Source organism: Coenobita brevimanus, chromosome 58 (genome assembly GCF_032717465.1).
Source record: "Coenobita brevimanus isolate Jiangsu-jjx chromosome 58, ASM3271746v2, whole genome shotgun sequence".
Lineage (NCBI taxonomy): Eukaryota > Metazoa > Arthropoda > Malacostraca > Decapoda > Coenobitidae > Coenobita > Coenobita brevimanus.
The window spans coordinates 11,563,009-11,580,948 of record NC_137011.1 but is presented as its reverse complement, the minus strand read 5'-3'; positions in this window follow the sequence as shown (position 1 = coordinate 11,580,948).

The following is a 17,940-nucleotide window of genomic DNA, read 5'->3' as shown; positions in this document are numbered from 1 at the left end:
AATAAATTCAACCCATATTAAAGATCTGCTAAAGCTTCGTAAGTTTCATTGCTATGATGTTGAGCCAAGGATCCTTATTCCATGAATTCCTGCAGGAGAGTTATTACCTGCAGGGACCTCATGGTTATGGAAAAGAACGATAATATATTTGAACTTATTGAACAAGATATTATTAATGCTAGATTTATGACCACATTTTCGGAAGGCATGAAGCAGAAGACTGCTGCAATTGCTTTAAATTTTGGCAGGGTCACACTCCCCTTGAGGGTTAAAGTTGGATATGAATTTCTTAATGTCAGACCTTCTAAACCCAATTCCCTTTGCTGTTCTAAATTCCAGGTTTATGGACACACTGACAAGGCTTGTTGGGCTTCTCAGTCATGTGTGGCAGGTGTGCAGCCCAAGGTCATGATGCTGAACATTGAACGTCTGAGTCTGTAAAGCCTCTATCACACATTCACGGATGAAACGGCAGATGAAGCCGAACGAGAAATTTCGGCCATCCGGAGTGATCCAGCGTATCAAGATGCTGTGACGTCATAGAAGCCAGTCTGAGCACGGCAGGCAAATGGAAAATTAGGGTCTCTTCCCGGCAGACCGCTGTTGCTAGCTGATCCTTGCCGGAGATGTTCCCGGTGTATGCACGGATGGCACCAGACTAAAGTCTAAACATATGGAGGAAGATGGATTTACACGGTGCCTAGAAGGACCTAGAAGATCTCCAGGCGGTCTTTTCCAATTGTCGCCAGACAGTAGTCAGTGCTGCCTCACAATGCATATAAAGGAACGCCGTAGAGGCGGTTCCTCATTCTGCTACTTACTTTGGAGAATGAACATCAACAGACAAGATGTATATTTCTTCAGAGCATGCTGAATTACTATAACTGCAGTAGGCTACCACTAAAATGGACCTACTGGTAGCGAGAATGATTGTGTTAGCACAGAGCCAAGAAGAACAGAGAAGAAAAAGAAGGCAAAAGAGGAAATGCCTGTGGGTTAAACCTTGGCAACTGGTGTTGATGTGCATGGTGATGATGTGGCAGGTGCTGGGGCTGGTGCTCTCTTGCTGACAGCAGCCTTGCCCCTCTTCCCAGACTTCTTGGGTTGCATCGTAGATCCAATGGGAAACAATGGCCCGCAGAAGGAAGATAAATTGGTGCCGGTAGATTGTCTCCTAGCAAGCGTTGCAGTGGACTGACTGCACTTTTTTTTTTTTTTTAATTGGGGCTTAATGGCCATCACCCTCCTGGTGGGGTATTAGGCCAGCCTCATGTGTAGGTCTAGTGGCATCAAACTCCTGCACCGCACCAAAAAATGCCAATCTAGGGGACCAGTCGAGGAGGGAGCATGTGGTAGAATGCTTGTGGATCGGCCAGACGCACCTTCTCCCCCCTGACCAGCAGCACAGGTCATATCTCCTCACCCTGGTCGGCAGCCTGGAGCAGATCGTATAAGGTGGAATAGGTCGTTGCTCCGAGCTGGTACAACCGGGTGTGGGCGCTGAGGGCCAGGAGGTGTTGGTAGGAGGCTACGTCTAGCCGATCCTTGAGGTCAATGATGGGAGGGTGAGATGGGGTGCCCTCCACCACCGGAGGAGGGGAGGACCCACTGACCTCCTCCTTGGCCAAGGAGCCGGTCGACACATCCTCGGCCATGGAGGTAGTGTCTGAAGAGTCCTGCCCCTCCTCTGTCATCAATGGTGGGTCGTGGACGTCCGCGGTGGTCTGGGCCGTATTCTTGTCCGTAGCTGGGTCAGTATCAGTGGTAGCAGTCCACCTGTTGAGGGGAGCCTTCAGCCTAAGCCATTTCCTCAGGGTGGTGCGAGGGGCAGCAGGTCGTGGCTGCCGAGAATGACGCTTCCGTTGGCGAGGAACCGAGTGTTCATCGCGGACTAAGCAATCAAGGATGACAGGGCGGGGCAGCCCATTTTCCTCAAAGATCTTAGGGAGAAGAATGCACAAAGCCCCCTTATCACTCCCACAAAAAAAGCCTTTGCCGTCACGATGCACATCTCCACCACAAGGTTTACCTGTCCAGGACTCCTAGGATCCCTGGCCTGACGTCCCTGGGCCATGAGACGTCGCCATGCATGGGCAGAACCCTGCACGGCCACAATTCTTGGCCCAGTAACATCCTGGGCCTCTGGACCCTTAGGGGTCCCAAACAGTCTAAACTCCACCGGCTCTCCATCACCTAGGGACCATTGGAGGTGCCGTGGGTTTGGCTTAACTATCGCCTGGAGGTGCACAAAAACATCAACACCAGTATCCTGGCATTTGATGAATCCATACCCCGCCCATACATTAAACCAAACCACGGTCCCCCTGATCTTCTGGGCTACGGTCGACTGTGGCTGGCTGGTTGCCCCCCTTAACGGGTCACAGGCAAGGTCAGCACGTCTGTCTTCCATGGCTGCTCTGGTCGAACATGACTGCACTCTGATCCAGGATGCGTTTTTATTCGACCATCCTCCTACCGACTAGAGTCTGTACCCTCCTTGGCACCACGAGTAGAAATTGTTAACACTCCGAGTTGTCTGGCAACACGCCGTAAACAGAACAGCAATCTCCGAATCGTCTGGCACCTATGTCTCACCATTGCAAGGATAGGACCAGGAGTGTCCATGTTCCCTAAGAAAACGATCTGTGCACGCACCGGCATTTCTTCGAGCTGTCCTGGATGAAATTACAACTCCCAGATGGCCCCTGTCTCTAGACGGTGCACACAGACATTTTCTGTGGGTTCACAGAGGCTCCTGGCAACTCCCGGCATCAACACGGATCATTTTCTTCCAAGAGATCTGGGAAGAAAAATGAACACTGCTCATTTTTTTTGCCCGTTCGGCTTGACAAGGCAGGCTGGCCAAGGATGCAGCCAGACGTCAAGCTGGCTTCTGTACGGTGCTCAGGGATCTCCACGGATGATGACGGACCAGTCCTCCGGCTTCATCCGGCGTTTCATCTGTGATTGTGTGATATAGGCTTAAGCTGCTTCCATTGTAAGGATGCTAACTCCACCTCCTCGAGGGATTGCTCAAAGCAGGAGGAGAAAGAGATCTGCACAGTGAAAGCAACAGAGGGCATATCCTATTACGATGCCAAGAAGAAGGTAATGGAGTTGCATGTGACCAAACTTAATATTTTTTATGCATCAGCGGTTGTATCCCATCCCGTAATGTGCACAGTCGATACTCTGAGCCTGTCCCCAGCACTCTTGTCACTTGCTCTGCCCCCTTGTTGGCTCCTCCTGTACATTTCAACTCTGTTTCTGATATCCCAGTTGCAACTTCATACTCTCAGACTGCTGCTGCTTCTTAGTCAGTTCTGCCTAAAACAAAGTCTGACAAGTCTAATCCACATGTTATTCCTGCTCCTACTCCAGTGAGGGAGAGAAGAGTTGGCTCATCCTCGAGAGAGTCTGAGAGCCTCCTTATTGATGACAGTATGAAGAGTTCCATTAGCAAGCACAGGGATAGGTCCCCCAGTAGTCACTCGTCTGTTGGCAGGCGGCATAATAAGACTAAGCACATTGGCCTCCCTCGTAAATCTTAAACCTTTGCATTCAATTTGTTACAGTGGAATTGTAGGACTCTTGGTAATAAATTACACAGTCTAGAAATCTTGCTCTCTATACACAGACCAGACAGTGTTTGTTTACAGGAGATAGACTTGGTGGATCACCCTGATTCTCTACAGTTCAAACACTACCACCTGCGTAGAAGATGTGATGGACATGGAGTTACAATATACACACACAAATCTCACCTACAAAAGGAAATGGTTCAAAATTCTACTCTGGAAGCATTCGTGAGCAGAGTAAAATTTAACAACACATATCCATCTATTTGCTCTCTTTATTGTCCTTCACGCGGCCCAGTCTTCCTCGGAATAAGTTTCTTTTGGGAGACTTCAGTGCCCATCACTATCACTGGGGTAGCTTGAGGACTGATGGTCGTGAGGAGCAAGAAGCCGACCTAATACGAGCACGGTACTACAGTCCAACCTCTGTCATCTGAACGATGGGAGATCGAATTGTGTAGATGATCGTGCTGGTAATTTTTCAGATACTGACTTATGTCTGGCCTCTCCAGGTATCCATCAAGACTTCTCTTGGGATCCATATGACGACTCCTCATGAAGTGATCATTTATCCATTTGTCTTCCTTATACACGCAACGTTATTTTGGACCCTCTACCACCTAAATTTAACTATGAGAAAGGAAATTGGGGATCCTTCTCTAGAGTTGCCGATTTATGATATATCTGGGAAGACCATAGATGTAAAAGTCCAAAAATTTAACTAATTCCGTATTACACGCAGCTGAGGCTGCTATTCCTAAGACTTCTACAGCTCATGCGAAGAATAAAGTTCATTGGTGGACATCAGATATCCAACAAACATTAAGGAAATGCAACAGGAGATAAAGGATTTTTTTATAGTCAGCCTACTGAGGAAAACATTATTGCTTATAAACAGACATAAGCTGAAGGAAGGAGAACAAGAAGCGGTGCCAAGGCACAGGAAACCTGTCCCCGGCAGTCGTTTTAGTCTTGACATATAAATACAACAGGATATCTAGTCAAAGATGTCACATATCAAATCTGAAGTAAATCTGTTGAAAATTGACGATTTTATGCTCAAGTGAGAATTTAGGCCCGACCCACCTGACATTGACCCCCCTACCGCTAACTGGGGGGTGACCCCCTGATGTAATGAGGCATGATATAGGATGCAATTTTGAAAGATGCACCTTTATATTTTGGTTTCATGTCTATATGACGAATTTGAAAGGAGTAATAGCTAAAAAAATGATGTTTTACACACACACACACACACACACACACACACACACACACACACACACACACACACACACACACACACACACACACATATATATATATATATATATATATATATATATATATATATATATATATATATATATATATATATATGTATATATCATTATCATCATCAATAGCCGTTTGAGTATCCACTGCAGGACCGGCCTATCCCGACCGAAGTCGGGAAGATAGGCCTACATCCAATGTATCTCTACCAAGTGGCTTAGGCTGTCTGGTAGAGATTGTATGTAGGGTGAGAAGTGACTGTAGTGTTGGAGTGGCTTTGAATGTGCGTGTGTAGTCTGTGAACCAAATGTAATCGGCCAGCACAAGCCGACTGGGTGCAAGCATACTTTATAATATGCAACACTGGTTCAACCACAGCACCCCTTGTGTCCGCCAGTGCAGTACGTGGCCGGGTGAACAATCCCAAAGTTTATTACCTTGGCGGGGCACGAACCCTGGTTCACCCGTGTACGAAACGCACACTCTACCACTACCACAGAGGCTCCATATATATATAGATAGATAGATAAATAGATAAATAGATAGATAGAGATAGAGATATAGATATTGATGTATATAGATAGAGAGATAGATATAGATGTACTGTATAGATATATATAGATATATATATATATAGATAGATAGATAGATAGATAGATAGATAGATAAATAGATAAATAGATAGATAGAGAGATAGATAGAGAGATAGAGATATACATATAGATATATAAATATATATATATATATATATATATATATATATATATATATATATATATATATATATATATATATTGTGGTATGTGGGGGCGCTCACCATCCACTCACTCGATGTAGTGCTGCTCTCGGGTGTCTGCCCTTTCCTCTCTTCCATCCTTCTTTCCTTCCGTCCTCTTCTGTCTTTCTTTCCTTCATTCTTTCCTTTTCCTTCTGCCTATGGGTTACTCTACACTGAGTGACAAGCCAAATGGTTTCCTGTACACCAGGAAACCATTTACTAATTACTATGCTGGGTGGTAACCATATAGCCAAATTTTGGCACCTGGTGGTTTAGTGGGTAATTATTGCACTCCAGTCGGATTGAGCCGGTGACAGTTTATATCCAAGGGATGGTTGGGGTTGATTGCTCATGTAATGCCACTCAGGGATGAGTGAGACTGGTCACTCTCATCTTAAATGTCGAGACCAACTGCCTAGCCCTGGGCACCTGCGCTCCTCATGGGGCAGTGTAGGATTCGATGATGGATGGATAGATAGACAGATAGATAGATAGATAGATTTATATTTATATAGATATATATATAGACATATATATACTGTATATACATATGTCATAAAAGACTTTGTAACTCCGTTGTGGTTACTTGTAGTTGAGTTATATATATATTAGACTTGTGGACTAGCGGTTGTTATACTTGAGTAGCTTCGTGAGTAGCTAATCTTCTTTCCCATTTGTCATGTAGTGACAGGAGAGGTAAAGAATAGTATGGGACTATTTTTATTTGTCTTGGAAATATTAACTAGTCTCTCACACAGAGCGAAGTATAAAGTAGAGTCCCGCTAGCTATCTCTCTGTCTCGCTTTCTCTGTCTCTCTCTCAAGTTGCTAAGCCCTTCTCCCTGCGACCTGTCTGTTCTATGGCTAGCTTCTTTCTGCCCTCTCTTTCCTAAATTCTGGTGAAACAGGAGACGTATCACGTGTGTTCCTTGTGAGTGGAAAGTTCTAGAAGCCTGTGTGTGAGTATGTGTGTGTATGGTCACTAGGCGCTGTCTTGTGCCTATAAAGCATTCCTTGAGTTAAGAGTGTGTAAGCATGTTTAGCATTGCTCGATTCTCGTAGACACAATACCTTTTCATCATCTGACTCCCTGCTTCTATCTGTCTCTCTGTCTATCTATCTATTATGATTTGTAATTATAATATGGAGTCCAAACATATTGATCGGTCACGCGAAAATGGCGTACCATCGACAGTTAATAGTCATAACATATTTTTACATATTATATACACATTATAATGAACTTATAAGTTAATTAAGTGAAATACATAATATTGTAAAAGTAACATAATCGTATGAATATTGTATACATATAATATTCATAGTAAATAGCGATTATTTAGTAATATTACATTTTAAACAAGTTGTATACATATTTGAATAAATGCATTAAAGTAAATTATTTAACTGTAATACAGTATGTACTTGGGTTATTGTAGTGAAATGCATACATGCAAGAAAAAAGAAAAATAGTTTAAAATTAAGATTATGGTAAGAGTTATTAATATTTCATTTAAAGATAATGGTACTGGTATGCCATGCCATACATGGGTCATTCTTCTTTGTATTTTTTTCTTTTTCTTTATATATATATATATATATATATATATATATATATATATATATATATATATATATATATATATATATAATTAATACTCTATACAAAATATATACATTCATTCAGGGGGGTTAACTTGGATGTTAACACTCCCCCCACTAAATAATGACTCCAAATTAGCAATTCTTGCATGCATTCTGTGCATTGCGAACAGCAGTACTGCAACTACAATGCAGACGATTATGAAGACAGTAGGTGCTGGGCTATACACATAATATGGGTTGAACATACTCAAACTCAAATCTTCCCAGGGCTTCATTGTTTCATTGATCAGCTGCATAGTTTCACACTTAGGTGAAGTCAGCTTAATACTTGTGCTCATGTTTAAGTTCATATCAGGCAGTGGGTGGAAATGTTTGTGTGTATGATTGAGAATGCCGTAGTGATTGATGGTGGATAAAGTAGACATGGCTGGTGTAAATACCGCACAGTAGTCTGGTGCTATGTATAATCCTGATGCTGATGTATGAGATGGTGGTATATCTGGACAGACTATGTAAACTGATGTGTTATGAGGGAAATAAAAAAAACTGTGAGTGTCCAATGCGTTGATGGTGCACAAGTTTATCTGGAGCAAAAGTGAAGTTGCAATGATGATGAATATTGTCATTTCTGATGATAGCCATTTCACAAGGGACTGTATCAGTAGGCTGAAACGTGAAAATGTACGCAGGACAAAGATGAACACCATGTAAGGATGTGCGGCACTTTCGTTCAATCGTTGATTCACTTGCGAAAGTGACAGTGTCCCGTCTCTTGGAGACCATGATGAGTTCGGTGTCTGTGTTGATGTTGATGATGACCAAAGTGTTGTTATTTTTATAGGGGAAGGGGTGTATTTGGTATACTGTGAACAGGTCTTCAGTGATGAATGGTACATGAACTACCACTGATGTTGGTGTTAGTGTTGCTTCTAAATACGGGTAATATTGCATGAATTCCCTACTGCGGAACAACGTCTTCAATTTACGTTTATGTATGCCTTGACTAACTATCTGACGTAGCTCATGAACTGGGAGTAAGTCAATTGTGATCTTGCCATCACCAGCATTCGAAATTCCTTGCATAAGTGCCCTGAAACGATCTCTAGTGTTCTCTAATTGTAGTAGAATCGTGTCAATATGTTCTGTGATGATGGAGAAGTGTTGGAAAAGTGTAACGTTTCCCTCCAATTCATTTATTTTATCTACACTCTCGAGAGCTATGTTTTCTGCTTGTTTCAGATTTTTCACAATTGTCTTCATTGCTGAGTTCTGTCCTGTGATGAATTTATCTTGGTATGTTAGTACCTGAGCTATCTTATTAAATTTGTTGTTTATTTCTTTAAGGTCATCCTCTGTAGCCAATCCAAAGATGTTCCCAAGAACTGCGCCACCCAGGTCGAACAAACCGCACTTTTGGCGAGTACGTGTGATGTTGTTCCTGTCGCTCAGTACCTCCTTTCCATAAGATGGGAGATCTTGGATCATGACGAGCATAGTTGACTTCGCCTGTTCTAGTTTCCATTTCGTTAACTTTTCCATTTCATTCACTTCCTTGGTGTTATGTGCTTGTGAAACATAATTTCCTATCATGAAGTCCAGAGTTCGCATCGGCGTCGCAAGTCTGTCTAGATAAGTAGGTAATTCATACAAGTAATCTAGACTTATTTCAGTACTCATGACGTCCTTAACGATTGTAGTCGTGGCCGTTGGAGCTATGAGGCATCCTATGTGTTGGGGGTCTAAGTGCGCATATCCTCTTGCTATGTAGAGGAGAATCCATAGCATAAGTCCCTTCATCGTAACCTACCGAAAAAAAAAAAATCTATTAATTTCCTAATATGATCATGCTGTGGTCGATGACAGTGATGATGTGCGTTACGGTTGATTGTTATTTCATTTATAGAAGGAGTTTGAATCGATATTTAATTCTCGTAAATGATGTACTGTAGATTTGATTGGAATAGTTGCACCTATGTTCGATTGTTTGGTATATGACCTTAATTTCTTTTTGTAATCATTGTTGTGTTCTTGCTTGGTTTCTTGAGGTACGTTCGCCTGTTCGGTTGTATCCGAGGCTGAATAATAATGGGATAATTCCCTTGAAACTCGTTTTAAATGGTCAATATGAACTTGTTTCTCCTCGTCACTTGAAAGTGACTTAATTAAAACTTTGTTTGCTTTTATGTTAATTACTCTGTATGGGCCCTCAAATTTTGGGGATAATTTATTGCCTCTCGTATGAATGACACCGTAAACAATGTCTCCTAAGCTGATAGACGAATCTTTTGCCTTCTTGTTAAATGCCTCCGTCATTTCTTCCTTGGACATCGTTAATTGTTTTTTGACTATTTTGTGAATGTCCTGGAATTCACGTAAACAGAGTTTAGAGTAATCATCGTAATTGTATATAGGCATGCTGTCACCTTCTAGGAGCTCATATGGTAATTTTTTATCTGTGCCATATATAATGAAGTGTGGTGTGTCACCGATAGATTTATTTATAGACCCATTAATTGAGGCTTCTACTCTGGGAATCCAATCATCCCAGCTTGCATAATTTTCGCTGAGAATGTGTCGTAGCACATCTAATACTTTTTTATTTTGTCTCTCTACCAACCCATTCGATGCTGGGTGATAGGCCAAAACGTTAACCTTTTTGATGTTGTATTGTTTACATATTTCTTGTAAGATCTCAGAATTAAATTCTCCTCCATTATCACTAATTAGTACCTTTGGGGTAGTAAAGCGACATATTACATTATCTGTTATTGCCTTTGCTACTGTCTCTGTTGTCATCTTTAATTAGAGCTAAAATAACATAACGGGAAAAATGATCCGTTGCTACGAATAAGTATAGGTTATTATTGTATGATAATGGTATCTTGAGTAAATCAACAGCGACAACGTCCCATGGTTGAACATGGTGTGGACCTCAATGATTGTGACAAGTTGATGCTTAAAAATATAGCGCCTTGGGAGCCTTAAAACTTCACTGTTGATGTCTCATGGCTCCCAGCACCGAAGACCAAGGTGCCAGCGGCGAAGGTCCGCCACTTGTTTCGTAACATCATCACATGTCATTTGGGGTCACACCAATTATACAGCGATGGCTCCAAGTCAAATAAATGTCTGAGTGTTAGTGTGTGGTCGACTGACTGTCCCCTTAGGGTTCGGTTGCAGAAGCATACATTGTTTACCTCCAAACATTTTGCAATGAACGAAGTCATAGAGTGTGCTTTAAACTCTGCCCATGACTCCTTTGTCATATTTTCACATTCAAAGTCAGCCCTTCAAGCAATTGCTTCTCGTACTACGGATTTTAATGAGATCAAGGACCACATCGTTAACAAATTGCATTCGTGTGACAAGTCCTTCGCACTGATCTAGATGCCTGGTCATTGTCGCATCTGTGGCAATGAGCAGGCTGACTTACTTGCAAAGTCTGCTATGGAACTCGAGGAGACTTGGGACGTTCCTCATAATTTACGGTCGAATCACTCCCTCGGAACGAAATCAATAAATCTTCTGTGGCAAAAGTCAGCGGACCAAACTTAATATTCCAACATGTAAGCCGTTCCTGGGCGACTGGGCCACTCAAATTGTCCCAGTCGCATGGAAGAGAATATTGACTCAGTTGAGGATGAATTGCACACAGCTCACCCATATGTTGCCACAAACTGAGAGACGATTTCCACTGGACTGTGACATTTGTGATGCGGTATTATCTGTCGGTCATATCCAACGCTGTCGGTGACTTATTCGTGAACGTGTTTCACTTACAAATTACAGCGGAGCAGCAAACATCCCCTTCACCCTTTCCACCATCCTTGGTGATGGGGATATTGATATGACTCATAAGCTGATGGCTTCCTTGAGGGAGACTGTATTGATCAGAGTGATGTTGTTTTTTAACTGTGTGGTTATGGTTTTTAGTGGTAGGTGGGGGCAAATAGTAGATGGGGGTACTCACCATCCACTCACTCGATGTAGAGCTGCTCTCGGGTGTCTGCCCTTTCCTCTCTTCCATCCTTCTTTCCTTCCATCCTCTTCTATCTTTCTTTCCATCAGTCTTTCCTCTTCCTTCTGCCTGTGGGTGACTCTACACTGAGTGACAAGCCAAATGGTTTCCTGTACACCAGGAAACCATTTACTACGCTAGGTGGTAACCATATAATCAAAGTTTGGCGCCTGGTGGTTTAGTGGGTAATTATTGCGCTCCAATCGGATTGAGCCGGTGAAGGTTTATATCCAAGGGATGGTTGGGGTTTACTGTTCATGTAATGCCACTCAGGGATGAGTGAGGCTGGTTACTCTCATCTTTAAAGTCAGGACAAACTTGCCTAGCCCCGGGCTTCCACGCTCTGCATGGGGCAACGTAGGATTGGATGATGGATGGATGGATGGTTATGGTTTTTACCTATTGTAAATATGTACATATTTTACAATTTAATTGGGGTTGACATTTGACGTATTTGAAATAGCTCCAGCTTCTGAGCGATCTATTTCTTATATTGATGTCCTCTGTATTGAAATACGTACCTCGCCTAACAGTCACCAGTTGATGAGTGCAAGTGTGCAATAGAGAAAGGCATTGGATAGTTTCAGTCGATGGTGTTCTGTTGGATGAGGTACTTCACTTTTTGTAAATATGTGTATGATTTCCATCTGTTTGTATAAGTTTTCTTAATCAGGGCATATGGAATGATTCTAAACCCCTCTGGTTCTCTTCCTTATATTGATGTCCCCTATATTAAAGCATACACCTTCACCGACAACCAGCAGGTGATTGATGCATGTATGTAATATAGAGAAGCATTACATATCTGCAGTAGAATGTGTTCTATTGGTCGTGGTATTTTTCGCATTAGTGTAGGTTCAGCTATTTGTATCTTTAGACTTTAGTATAGGTTAGCAATTTGTATGTTGGGTTTAATAGTTTTACGATATTAGATTAGGTTTTCTCTTTTTGATTATGTTCTGAATATAAAAAAATAAAAAGGTGTATATACCTGCATTATATACTGTATATATATATATATATATATATATATATATATATATATATATAGTTGCATTAATGGCCAGGGGTTTCGGCCCTAATAGTCGACTGGCAAAAAAGAAAAAAAAATCCTGAAAAGAGTGATTAGATAAGATATTTCGAAGATTGGTAATAGGTCTGCATAAGTTCAGACTTGCAATAATCCCACCGGGAATTCCTCCGCCACCCCTTCTTTTTCCAAAGTTTGGATCCGGCTGTGATAATACTTTTAAAATGTTATCTACATTCTGGAAAGCATTTTGTGCCAGAGTATTTTGTACGTTGGACCCTTTCATCTCTTTCTCTTTCCTCCAGCACTTTTTCCTCTCACTGTTTCCCGCTGTACACTTCATTGTCTTCTTTTCCCTCTTCATTTCTATCTTTCTTTTCTTTATTCAACCCAGGAAAAATCTTCAGTAGTGACAGGGCTAATAAAGAATTTATTGTACCTCTTCCCCTGAAAGAAACTATCTTTGGATGATGTACCCATACGCCAGATATAAATTTCATGAATGTAGAAGCAACGAGGAATTAATTTCAAGCAATAAACTTAAGGTCTCTCTCTCTCTCTCTCTCTCTCTCTCTCTCTCTCTCTCTCTCTCTCTCTCTCTCTCTCTCCACTAAGTCAGGGGAGAGGATGGAGATTGAGACACTGAAAAGGAGAGTGTAAGTGAGTGATGTGGAGGGAGGGAGAGGGAGGGGAAGGCCAAGGATGAGATGAAGTGATGGAGTGGAGAGGTATATGAGAGAGGCGGATGTGAGCTGGGAGCAGGGTAGTGAAACAGTGGAGGACAGGGCGATTTGTTTGTGGCCATCCCTTACGGGATTAAGGCGTCTGGCAATATATATATATATATATATATATATATATATATATATATATATATATATATATATATATATATATATATATATATATATATATATCCATCCATCCATCCAACATCCAATCTTACTTTGCCCCATGAGAAGCGTAGGAGCCCGGGGCTAGACAAGTTGATCCTGGCATTTAAGATAAGAGTGACCAGCTTCACTCATCCCTGAGAGGCATTACGTGATCAATAAACCCCAACCATCCCTTAGATATAAACCTTCACCGGCTCAATCCGATTGGAACGCCCTAATTACCCACTAAACCACCAGGCGCCAAAATTTGGCTATATGGTTACCACCCAGCATAGTATATGATTTCCTAGTGTACAGGAAACCATTTGGCTTGTCACTCAGTGCGGAGTCACCCACAGGCAGAAGGAAGAGGAAAGAATGAAGGAAAGAAAGACAGAAGAGGGAGTGTAAAGTCACCCGTAGGCAAAAGGACGAGGAAAGAATGAAGGAAAGAAAGACAGAAGAGGATGGATGGAAAGAAAGGTGGAGGAGAGGAAAGGGTAAACATCCGAGAGCAGCACTACATCGAGTGAGTGGATGGTGAGCACCCCCATCTACCACAAAATATATAAATGTACATATTAATTTTATACATTGCTAAACAAAGGCCTCCCCCAACCTTCTCCATGAATTCCTTGACTGAGCCAATCTCTGCCACGTTGTGCCTGCAGACTTTTCTGTCTCATCTCTCTACCTCCTGTTTGACCTTTTTCTGCCACGTTTACAGTCTCTTGGAGTACAGTCAGTCAGCCTCTTACTCCATCGGTTATCCCTTATTTTTGCTACCTGACCTGCCCACCTCCATTTCTGTTCTTTTATAAATTCTATAATGTCTTTGATTTTAACCTGCTCTCCTACCCAAATTGATCCTTTCCTGTCTCTTAAAGATATTCCCAACACTGACCTTTCCATTGCTCTTTAAGAACGGATTAGTTGATTTTCCATCGATTTTGTCAGTTTCCAGGTCTCACAACCGTATGTCATAGCTGGAAATTTACATTCGTTAAATACTCGTACTTTTTGTTTCATACATACTGGCAGGCTGCGTTTCATGATGTCTCTGTGTTTTTGTAAACATTCATATATATATATATATATATATATATATATATATATATATATATATATATATATATATATATATATATATATATATATATATATATATATATATATATATATACAAGACATCCCTAGAGTAACTATCTATGTTAAAAAATAATGGGAATTTATGAAATAATGCATTAAGGCACAAAAATATTTGCATATTGACGCTAAATAAATGCGTGAAAGAAAAGGGACTCATGTTTAATTGTTAGATTCTACGTGGCCTCCATCAATGTCTCTACAGATCTCAAAGCGGTAAAGTGTTTCACCGAAGATGCTTTCAGGCATTTCATGTGTGATTTTTAGAACCGCTTCATTTATACGATTACTGAGATGAGCTAGATCTAAAATTCTTATATGGTACGCAGCAGATTTAATTAAACTCGATGCAAAAAAGTCTATGGGTCTTACTGTATATCATGTGAACGTGGCCCATAGTTCAAGTCCTCCACTGCCTATCCAACGACCAGGAAGGCGATTGTTGAGATATAATGGTATGGTGCTCAATCTTGCTGAGAGACAACTGTGTCAGGAATACCATCTAACCGAAGTTCTTGCTCAAGGTATTGTTCAAGTATGTCAAGGTGCACGGTACCTGTTACTGTTGTCTCTGCAAAAAAGAAAGGGCTATAAACCTTGGAGCTGCTCATACCAAGCCACACATTTACGTTTTGCGAGTCTCGTTGCTATTCAGTGCATTCAGTTGTTTTTTTAGTTGCCCATATGCAACAGTTATGTCGATTTATCTTTCCACACGTGTGGAAGCTAGCCTCATCGCTAAACATAATGATGTTGATTAGATTCACACTTTGATTCTGATTAATAATCTTGGCATATATTGCTGTTTTTTATGGATAATCTTCTAGAAGGTTGTGAAGAACTTGAATGTGGTAAGCCTTCTTCTTCAGATCATAAAGAAGAATCCTATGAAGCATTCTATTTGGAATTTCTAATCTTTGGGATGCTTTCCGAACAGATAACTGTGGATCCTCGTTGAATGATTTTCGTCATATTCGATTACTCTTTTAGAACGGATTAGCTGATTTTCCATCGATTTTCTCAGTTTCCAGGTCTCATAATCGTATGTCATAGCTGGAAATTTACATCGTTAAACTCTCATACTTTTGTTTCATACATACTGTTATTTTCTTGGACGTCCAGATCTTCTTTTATCATGAACAGATTCAGTCCTCATAAATTTGTTTACCAAGCTGCGAATCGCCTGGTCTCTAGGACTTGTTTTATGAATTCTGTCAAACTTTTCTTTAATTTTATTACATTTAATGCCTTTTATCTTGTTTGTAACTATGGAAACTCTTTCCTGCACATTCATATAAAAAAAATGGGTCTGAAAACAAAAAGGATAGAAAATTTATAAAATCACACACACACACACACACAAACGGTTTTTAGTTATTTAAATGTAAGGAAACATGAATTTTGTATGATATTATGCGTACAATAATGCCTATATAACAGATGTTTAAAATCGCCCTATTTCACCAAAACAGATGGTTAGGGACACCCTGTATATTGCCGCAAAAATTTTGCAAGACTAACTAATAGCCCTTCGATCACGATTTTTTTTTTTTCAAATACCTTTATCTTTGTTTCCATACCATTACTGAGCCCACAGTGACCATTTCTGACCAAAAAATTGAAGAAATTATTTTCGTATGTTTTCGCGTGTAACAGTTTCCGAAAATTTCGTAACGTCGCGTCGCACACGATCGCCAAAATTTTTGTTTGATATTTATGGGACACTCCCTAGGCTTACCCCAGCGTAATTCAAAAGAAGTAGGTCGATATCTATTACCGCTTTCGTAATAGAAACGAACAAAAGCACAGACAGACACACACATACACAGCTTGACTTTATTAATTTGATATATATAATCTATCTTTGTGTATATAATATTTTTGTCCTCCTTTTCTTTCTTTCTGTCTTTCTTTCTTCTTTGTTTGTTTGCTTGTTTCTTTTATCATTCTATTCTCTTTATCTTTGTGTCTGCCCTTTCCTGTCCCTCGCCATCTGTCGGACAGGTGAAGAGGGGAGGGGGCAGAGAGAGGGAGTCGGCGTACCCTTCTAAGTATGGTCGTCATGGCAACACAACTCAATTTCTAGCGTGATGGGACCAATTGAAGTGGTGCCTTAGGGGTACCCGCTCCCCTCCACGGCCCCTCTGGCACCCCTGACGCCCTCTCGGTCTTCCTTCCCCTCTCTCTATCCATCTGCCCCCTTCTCTCTCTCTCTCTCTCTCTCTCTCTCTCTCTCTCTCTCTCTCTCTCTCTCTCTCTCTTCCCTTTATGACACCTCTTTTCCTCCTCTCCCTCCTCCTAATCCTTTAGCATCCTATTCTCCTTTCCTCCATTTCCTCTCCCATATCTCCCTCTCCTCTCATTCTCTCTTCGACTCTTTTCTCCCTCTCATAACACCTTTCTTCAACTCTTCTTTAACCCCTCCTTCAGCCTCCCCTCCTATTTGCGCTCCTCTTTTTCGTCTCTCCCTCCTTTCTCTCATCTCTCTAACCTCACCATACCTTTCCATTCATGACACCTCACTGCTTCTCCAATCTGTCCCTCCCCCCTCCTCCTTTCCTCTCCCTTCTTTTCAACTCTTCTCTTTCCGTTCGTCTCTTCCTTCGCTACCCTCGCTTTCGCTCTCTTCTCTACTCTTTCCTTCCCACCCTTTACCCCGTCCACGACACACCTTTCCTCTCCTGTGTTTTTTTCTCCTCTCCCTTCCTCCCATCCTTATCAACTTTTTCTTATCTCATTCCTTTTGCCTTCTTTTTCCTCTTTCTCCTTCCCCTCCTCCTCTCACTCACCCCCTTTTTCCTCCCCTTTCTGTCTCTCCCCCTTCATATGTTCTCTTTCTATTCTGCCCTACCATCCTAACCCTTCTCTTGAATAACTCCTTCCCTCCTCCCTCCACATAACCACTCCAAACATTATTATTTTTTTTTTCGGTCTTTTCGCAGTGATATTACGACTGATTTTGTTGCTATTGTTTAGCAGTGATTTTTTTTTTTTCCCTTGCTTGGAACTTTTGTTTTTTTACTTTAGAAGTTGAGAAAAAGAACCACGTGAAAAAGTACAGCAGAAAGGAACGTTGCCGGTTAACTAAGAGCAATGGTAATGAAGGATGAAGAAAATATTAAAGTATAATAGTCAGTCCATGACAGCATTGTGATTCACACTCTTTTGTATGGAAGTAAACCTTGGGCCGTGTTGGATGCAGTTAGAGCTGTTAAAATAAGTTTCTTGAGATGAGTATGTAGAGTTACCTGGAGAGGCAGACAGATGAGGAAGTGAAGGGGCATTTGGTGTTGTTGCAGGGGTGTTGGAAATCACTGGGAGTTCCTTGAGATACTTTGGTTAGGTGAAGAGAATGGAGAGTAAACGACTAATAGAGTGCAAATGAGAGAGGTGGACAGGAGAAGGAGAGCAGACCATGAAAGAGAGGAAGAGATGAGGTGAAGAAGTATACAAGAAAGGGGGCTATGAACTGAAGAAAGAGCTGCCTGATGGTGGAAAAGAGGGTGACATGGAGGCGATTCATTTGTGGCTACCCCTTCCAATATAAAGGTGACTGGTTATAGACAGATATATATCACAAATTTTTAAAGTTCTTTGATATGCACCATTTTTTTTTCTTTTACCTTGACGTTACCC